Raw genomic sequence first — 9,046 nt, 5'->3', positions numbered from 1 at the left:
AGCAGGGACGGCTCCTCCGGGGCCTCTCTAGCCGCAGCAGGCTCAGTCCTCTATGATCACCCGGCTCGCGGGGCGCTTGTCGCCATGGAAACGCCGCCGGGCCGGGGGGACCCGCCGGCTCAAACACTGCGAGCGGCTCCCCGGGCGGGCAGGGCCCCTGCCACCGCCCCAGGCCGTGTCCCTCGGGGTGACCCGTGCTGAGCAGGCTGCCCTGGCGCCTTCCACCCCTCTCCCCGGCATCGTGGGGCTGGAGGAGAAACAGAGCTGGGAAGCACATGATCCTTCCTGGTAAAGGCAGCTGGACTCGTGGTGCCTTTTCACCTTAAACACCTCGAGCTGCTCCAAGGCAGTCTCAAAAGAGTGTTGTGCCAAGCTGCAAAATGATAAAGTGGAAAGAAAATTATGAACGTGGCTGCTTTGGGGGCAGGTTGCCTTCCCTGTAATCCCTCAAATGCCCTGCTTACCTCTGGTGTGGGCCATCAGCTATTTACACTTCTCTCCCAAGGTTCATTTACATTACATGCCATGTATTTGAGAAAGTAGAAACTGTTGTCCTTTTTATTACTTGAGATACCTCTTTGGAACTTTCTCTTAAGGAAGTGACTTCTGTTTTCAGTGTATATGCATCACCTTCCACCTCTCACTGCAACAGTTGTTCCCATCCAACTATTCATAAATTTCACCAGAGAATATTGAGGCAAAAGCTGTGTGCAGAAAAGTATCATCACATCCTATTACTTCCCAGTGTTTTTGTGTGTTAGACTTACGAGCAGCTTCCTAAACAGGTCATTTTTCTAAATCTGTAGAAGCCAGGCAATTAATTGCAGTCAACAGGTTTTGTAATTAAAGAGTGATTTGTAGGTATTTAGCTTCAGCTATTGAGATCACCTGCAGCAGAGCAAGGCATTAAGCATTCTCAAGAAGCATGCAGTTGTGCTAAGCAATGATGAGCTGACCTTGTAGACCCAGTCACCCTTTTTAAACCTGTGTGGGGATTTCTATCTGTAAAGGCCCATGACGGTGCAGGTGCTTACAATAAAGTAGTGCTGATGGGAGCCATTTGTATGGCTTCTTAATTACAACCTACTGAATGAGTAGTGAGTACAAATACTAGCTTAGCTATCTATAACTGAGTGTGAGCTAAAGCTTGTGGGGTGGGCTAAAGAAACAGTAAGGTTCATTTCTAAAGTACTCAGTAGTAGGCTTTTTTCTGTGCTATTTGGTCTGTTACTTTAACGTTTACAGTTCTTCTTTGAGTGTTGCTAATAGTGTCTTGCTGCTCTGAGAAAGGACCTGATGTTTTGGTGAGTGCTTTGGGGTTTTTATGCTGGTTTCATGTGCTGACTTTAGCTGTTCCTTTACCTAAACCCTCTGTTCTTGCTCTGCTTGAGTTCTTACGTTTAAGTCCTGTTTTCTGTAAGGTATCTCACTAGCTAAGACACAAACCTTGTATTAGCTTTAGTAGTATTGTCTATAGGTAGCTAGGCTTAAAGATCCCTGTCTGAGCATGTAATGTAATTGCTGAAGGAGTGAGCTTTCTGTTGTTTTACTTAGACACAAGGGCATGTTCAGACAGGTATTGTAGTCCTGGTTACTACAGAAAAGCTTCTGTAAGGTGAGATGTGGTATCTTAGTGTATCTCCTGGCTCTGTATGCATCATTAAGGTAAGTCAGTGAAAAGAGATGGTAGAAAGTAAGCTGCCTTCATAAAATCAGACTGTGTATCCTAGTGTTTCTTGTTCCTTAGTTAAGTGAAGGTATCATCTTGGCTGATTTTTCTCAGGATGTGAGTATGTGCACACCAAACAAATGTCTGTCTCTGTTTTCTGTACTTTTGATTAAAGACTGGTCTATATTGCAATGTTTTTACCAGTTACAATGGTAAAACAGTAGTAATGTTAGCTTAAATGTTTGTAATGGTGGCATACAACTCTGGTGTTCTGCACTTTCCTTGGCATTTTGGAAACACAAGTGCTTAAATCCCTCTGCAGGTGATACCTCTTTCACCCTGGTGTATCTTCTGCTTTTTTATTTAGTAGATGCAAGTTCATGTATAGTAGCATAATTCGGTTGGGGTATTGATTCATGATAGTGCTCTAGCCTGTAACTTTCCTAGCCTCTCCTGCTTGTGAAAGGTACTAATGTAAACTGTTATTGTTTATGGGATGATAGGCTTTAAACACTTTAGAAAAAATTACATAGAAGGGCCTCTCTGAGTGATTATGTTCATGGAAGCACAGGATTGCCTTTTGATTGCCATTAAAAAAATCAATTTTACTTGTGAGCTATGTTCTGCATTGTCTAAAAACCATAACAGATGGTAGTTTGATTTCATTTTTTTTTTTAATGTATTATAGAGTCATAGATTGGCAGATGCTGCAGCTGTTTGTCTTGGGGGATGCAATAGGAGCAGTATTCCCATGGGTAATTTTAGCTCAGATATTTGAACTTAAGCTAGAAATACAGTATGTGTGGCTGTTGCAACAGAAAGCATTTTTAGACACTGAAGGGATGATATGTAATACAACCCTAAAGTCTGGATAATCAGATTCTTGCCCTGTCCCACCATTTGCGGTGTTGATCCCATGGAAAGATCTAGTACAAGTGCATAAGAAGTTACCCTTTCCTCACTTCCAAACATAGACGCTTGATGCAGGACGCACAGGAATGGTATCCAAGTGTATTTAAAACTCAAGTAGTTAAAATGCAAATAGCTTGCTGTGGCATCGGATGCTAGTGTTTGTCCACAGAGGAAACCCCCTGTGGGCATGAAGTTCCTCTGAAAAAGCAGTCAGTGTAACCTGCTGAGGCCTTTGCAGGGCACCAGGAGACTCTCTCCCAAGAACCTTTCAAGGGCAAAGATTTGTAATCAAGCAGCTGGGAGAGCAGAATGCTGCGAAAGCACAATAACAGTGTGAAAAACATGTTTTGCTATGCAAACTCTCTGTGTGTGAGATAAGAAAGTGCCTGTAGGTAGCTGGAGCTAGGTAGAAGAATCAAGGCTAAAGTAGAATGATTTGTCTTGGAGTGTGTAAACAATATATAACCAGGAGGAACCAGATAACTATAGGGGTGTCTGAAGCAACCCTTGCAGGGTAGAACCTTGCAAGGCTGCCCGCACCGTATCAGTAATACCATGTAAAGCTGAGATTGCCTAGGTAACAATATTGGAAGCATCAGACTTAGTTATGTAGCAAAACTGAGACCAATGGGGAAGAAGTAATTAGGGGTGGATTGTCTATTTGGGAGGAGACTGGAGGAAAGGAGGTATGAGCATAGCAAAAGTAGATCCTGAAATGGGAGACTAAGGTATAGAATGAGATGGAAGAATGAGGCTGGGATCAGCTGACTGCAGGAGTACAGATATCTACAGATGTTAGTGGAGCCTGAGGACCCAAACCCACTGCAATGCTGGAGTGATGCTCCTTGGACAGCCTGCTGGATTCTCCATCAGGTCTATACTGGAAAGACTTGGTGTGGGAGGGCAGAGCAAAGAGGGGTAGACTTGCACTCTAGTACTAAGCAGTGTGGAAAGGAAGGGTGATACGCATGTAACTCATCAGCAGTTGTGTGTGGTTCATAAGGTTTGATTAGTAGCTTCATAGTTGTATGCAAAATTATATAAATAACCATGAGATACTAGTGGTGTGTTAATGAGGTTATTGATCGTTCAGTTGACCTATTGGTGTGATTGATAAAAATCTTCTGAGTTGGTTGTCTCAAGACTGCAATCTGAAGGGGGACAGTTGGGCACTGAAGTGACACCTGGGGCTTGTCCAAGATCTCCCAGTTTGGAAGTTTGAGCTAACTGACACCAAGATCTGCTCTGAAGTGGAGAGTATGCAGATGAAGATGATGGACATCAGATGAACTCTTGGGTGAGAGGAGGAGGTCTGTTTGTGCAGGCTGTGTCTGAACACGGAGGGGATCCTTGGGACTGAATGTTATGCTTGACTAAAATATGCTTGATTAAAGAAAACAGTAGTGTCTAGAACCATGCTGTACTTGGGAAAGGGTTTAGATCAGAAAAAGGTAGTGGTTCTTGGTAGGGCAGCGTGGGATCCTGAGACATAGAGAGGATTTGAATCTTGGGTGAGGAAGATATGATGCAAAGGGTGACTGCAGTGGTTACTAGGAAGATGAGGCTGGTGGTGGTGGTAGCTTTAATAACACAAGTTATGTCATGGGGAAAGGAAAATATGTCAAGAAAGGAGAAAGTTTAGAGGAAAAAAAAGAGGGATAGTGCATGTGCCTGTCCAAAATCTAGACCCTGGTGCAGCAGACATCTCTACCCGGGGAGAGGCTGGAGGGGTGACGGTATCAGGACTGCCTTGGCAGCAGGCAGGGGTGGTTTCCAGAGTCTTGCCTGCTGATGCAGTGACTCTGTGGTAACACTCACCACACTTTATTCTTGGCTGTGCGGCTGTTTCAGACTTGCTGTGTTATCCAGCAGCTGTAGTGAGAGTAGGAGTGGCAGCTCCAAACCTCTCTTCATCAGCAGTGAGTTGCATTTTGACTGCTATTTGAGCTGAGTTACACAAAGTGGTGGGTTTTAGATCATCAGAGTCGAGTAAAGACTTGCTCTGTGATGACTAGGGCTTTTCCTGGTGTTTTGACCTCATACAGAGTCTGGGTTTTGCATAAACCTCAGAAATAAATGCCAGACTCATACTAGATTTCACTGCTTTCTGGGAATGCTGCTTTGAATAGCTGAAAAGGATCTACTCCCTCTTCAAAGGGCCTATAAAAGAGGTGAATGACTGTAATAGGCATTAACTGCTATTTCTGCAGTTACCAGTGCCAATTGGAGCTCTTCGTGCTGCACTAGTAACAGAGTTTGGGGGGTGGGGACTGGGGTCTTCTGGCTTCAGAAGTTAAATCCTCGCTCTAGGCTGAGCTGAAGGGATTGTTCATGGTGCAATAACTCGGAGTGGTTGTGAGCCCACCTTTTGGAGGGGAGCATCAAGTACAGTAGGTTTTGCATGAATGCTTTCTCAGCAGGGTGGCAACTTGCTCCCCTTTGGAAGAGGGAGTTGGTGTATCTGAGGCCCTCTGGGCTGCCCATCCCAAAATGAGCTCTGATCTCAGCTGTGCTCATGGTATCTTCTCAGCTGGCTTGGGCAGCTGTATGAATTTGAACAGTGAAGTAGTTCCTGATGGAAGGGTCCCTACTGTGGTGTAGGGGGAAGCAGGGTCAGATAGCCAGCATTGCTGGGGGAGTTCCTCAGACCGGGTGAATGGTGTGGGGAGGGGAAGGGGATGAAGCTGCTTGCAGGCCTTCCTCCAGTGCCAGTTGTACTACTGAATGTGTAAGGGGGAGCAAATGTGCTGCTTCCTGGCCGAAGAGCCTTGTAGACCAGCATTTTCACACTCTACAAAGCCTATATACTGGTGCCCTGCTGCATAGGGCTGCTCCAGGCTCCTCAGCTGTGCTCATGAGCTAAATTTTTGTTAGATAGCTTCAGAGATGAGTGGATGAAGGAATTGGTCCAGTCTGGAAACCTGGGCTGCTTGTCCTGCTGCCAAGGAGAGGATGCCACCCCTCAGCTGCTGTTCCTATCCAGCTCTGGACCTGGAGGGCAAGCAGGGGAGTCCACAGCCATCTCCATCTGTCTCCTGCCCTGTGATGCTGCTTTCTTTGATCCCACCAAAATAGCTTTCATGTTTACCTTTTACTAAAAAACATAAACTGTCTGGATTGGTGGGTTTCTCCATTTCTGCTAATCTCTATTTCTCATCTCTCTCAAACCCTTTCCACCTCATAGCTTTACTTCTTACATGCTTTCATTAAGTTTTCATGCAAAGTACCTGCCCTTTCTCATGGGCTGTGTTCAAGCTGCTTTCAGTATCACTTATCTTCCTTTACATGTTACCAGTAGACAGCATAAGGGAGTATGGCAAATGGCCTCACCCCTTTTCTGAGAAGCAGAGGCTGTGTGTTCTCCTGCCTCACTAAACTTTCCGTCTAGAAATATCTGAGATCGATGTAAGAAGACACTGGCATGTAACAGCTGCCCAGCTCCTGGTATGCAGTGCCAGCTCTGCCTGCAGGAAGCAGGTTACAGTTATGTGCACTGCAGCTTTACAGAAAATGAATTGCATGCATAAACCTGTGACTATGATGGCACTCAGGGTACAAGTCTGAAACGGAGAGCTCCTCCTGAACTGGCAAACCCCTTTCCTCATCCAGGCTGTGCTCTGTGCTGCCAGAGGGGCCACAGGAGTGCAGTGTGTGAGTAGGAGAGGGACAGAGATGGCCCTGCTTCATCTCAGCCCACACACAGTGTCTTTCGCTCTTTCTAGATGCTATGAGAGCTTATTTCTTCCAAGAACTCAACCCTCCCCTTGGGTTGTGATGGGCTTTGTCTGGCAAATGGGAGGCAAGACCTGTTCCCTGCAGCCCTGGTTTGTACTGCTGTTAACTGGCTACTGCCTTGTGGCACCTTGTCACACTAGGCATGATGTAGTAACCTCTTGTAGAAGTATTTAACACTCCTTGGAGTGCTTTGTTGGGACAGTGTGGGTTTGCTTTTCTCTTGAAGAGTGCAGCAAAAACCTGTGGTGCTGTTTTACTGGGGGGTGGGGGCAACAAAATCTCAAAGTGCTTCTGTGATGAATCTGCTCCTCTAGGTGAAAACTGAGGCCCAGGTTGTAACAAGCTATTGCACTTTCCTTGAATTCCTGTGGTGTTGCCAGGCATGTCTGGCTGAGCGAGAGCATCCCTTCTAGGAAAGCAGCCAAGTACTTCTGTCCTAAGGATCAGTACTGGTGGCAGAGGATCAAAGCTATTGTGTTGTGCTGCATGGCTTTCTCTGCCACTCTCCCACCTCCCCAAGAAGTACTTGGGAGTCTTCTCCTGGGTGAGTTTTTCTTAAAAGACCTCAAACAGAGCATGATGCTATGTTGGCAGTAGGGGGGATGGAAGTAACAAGGAAAAATAAGAAACCTCTGTTGTGATCTTCTCCCACACACTGTCTCCAGCTACTAGGATGTTGGATGAGTGTGTGGGACTCTGACACCAGAGCTGTGGAAGACACATGTTGATGACTATGTTCAGTTTTAAGTTGTCACTTCCAGAGCAGTCCCTGAAGTTTTTTTCCAAGGGAGGCCTTTGCCAAGGCTTTGTTAGATGGCAACAATTTTGCAGATTCTTCCCAAAATGGGGAGACTAACTGGAAATAACTTAGGAGTTCTTCATCCCCTTGGTTAGGGGAAAATGTTGCTTTTGCAGTATTCATCCCTGTACCCTTGAGAGTTGCTACAAAGCAGTGGCAACAGATCTGTGGGTTTTGTGGTGTGGGGAGAAGAACAGGGCACGAAGAAAGAGAGAAGAGTCTTAAAGTTTGGGTGTTGGAACAGTGGAGAAGAAACAGTAACTTAATGGGATCTCCCTGTTCTTTTTGGGAGATGATAGGGCAATGCCATGAGGCAAAAATAGTCTTGGTAAAGACTTAATTACGTGGCCTCTTCTGTGGGCCAAGTGTCTCTACAGTTGTGTTGGCTTTCAGTATGCTTCCTGAGGAAGCATCTAAACCTGTTTCAAACTGCCAGCCTGATCTGAGGATCCAGCTAACTTTGGTTGCTGCTTCAGGTGGACAGAAGACTTGGTGATACTCTCTGAACTCTCTGGTCTAGGTGAAACCAGTCTCTCCAGACATGAGATATTTGTATGAATTTTCACATGTTGGATACTGTGGCACACCTGGTTTGTTGTTCTGTGCCCATGCTACAGTCAGGCTCACTTTAATCTCTCTCTCCTAGAGAATGTATTTATTTTCCTCCACTTTCTGCAGCTTGCAGTGTTGTTTGTGATCCATGACTACCTAAACAGCTCCCCACATTCAAAACTAGCTTGGGTGACAGTAAGGCTCTACTGCCCTGAGACATGTCAAGCAAAACTCTGCTCTTCTGTAATGCTAGGAAGTAATTTCTGCTGCTTTAGATACTAGGAAAGTCCTACCAGCTTTGTGCATTTCTGTATTAACGAGAGATGGATTAATTACCTGTAGTAACTGCATAATAGAGTGGTGAAACAAAATCTTCCCTGTACTTGAGCTATCAAGTGTACTCCCTGGTTTTGTGTTGCAAACATTGCTTGATTGCTCCATAGCAACTCTGTCTGGGTCGGCTGGCACTGAAGCACGCTTTTCTCGGCAGATCAAGTATTGGGGGAGCTGTGGTGTCAGTCTCTTCAACCTGCACTAAGATATGTGAGGAGAGAGCGGCCCTGCCAGATGGCTGGCTGGTGGGAGAGGGAATTGGAGTCAGCTTTGGCAAACCTAGGAAGAGTCTGAAGTATCGTGTTCTCACCAAGCAAAGATGACGATCTCATTTCAGCTGGCTGTGACCTTCTTGAGAGCTTTCTCTCCTTTTTCCTTTTTTTTTTTTTCTTTTTTGTGCCTGGCTTCTCATTCAGCTCCAGCCAAGTGGGGCTGAATCCTTTTCCAGCAAGGCCAAAACCGATGGAAAGGCTTGAAGGAGGAGGCTATTTTATCTTTTGCTTTCTTGCTGTGGCCTTTCTTACTGGGTTGGTCCCTTGTTGCTCCCTGCTGGCAATCATAGCTCCCAGTGCCCTATCTGGGGAGGCTTGCCTTCCAGGCATAGCCTGGTGCCTGTCTGTCCAACCTCTCCATCTCTACCACCAAGGAGCTGGTGTGTACTGATGGTTGTCAGTTGCTCTCAGGACCAAGGAGGCATTGAGCAGAGTTTGGCTTGGGCTTTAAGGAATGTTCTACACCTTCCTGCTCCAGACCTTCAGGCATAGGAGAGTGTGAAATTAGAGCAAGGGAAGAAAGTAGATGGATGGTAGCCTGAAGGAACAGGTCAGCCAGGATCCCTTTTCCCTTTCTGGTCCTACATCCAACAGCCTTCAGCTCCTGAAAAGCAAAGGAGAGAGCTGGAGGCTATTGGATATTTACTTCCAAAGCGAGGGCAGCCTCTGCCTGCTGGCGCTGGAGAAACACAGGAAGTAGGAGCAGGTGAAGGGGAGAAGAGACTGAATGGGGGTTGGACCCTTTTCACAAGGAGTACCACTAGCTAATGTTGG

The sequence above is a fragment of the Athene cunicularia genome (assembly GCF_003259725.1).
Source record: "Athene cunicularia isolate RWA chromosome 6 unlocalized genomic scaffold, athCun1 chr6_part1, whole genome shotgun sequence".
NCBI classification, from domain to species: Eukaryota; Metazoa; Chordata; class Aves; order Strigiformes; family Strigidae; genus Athene; species Athene cunicularia.
Note: the sequence above shows the minus strand (reverse complement) of the source record.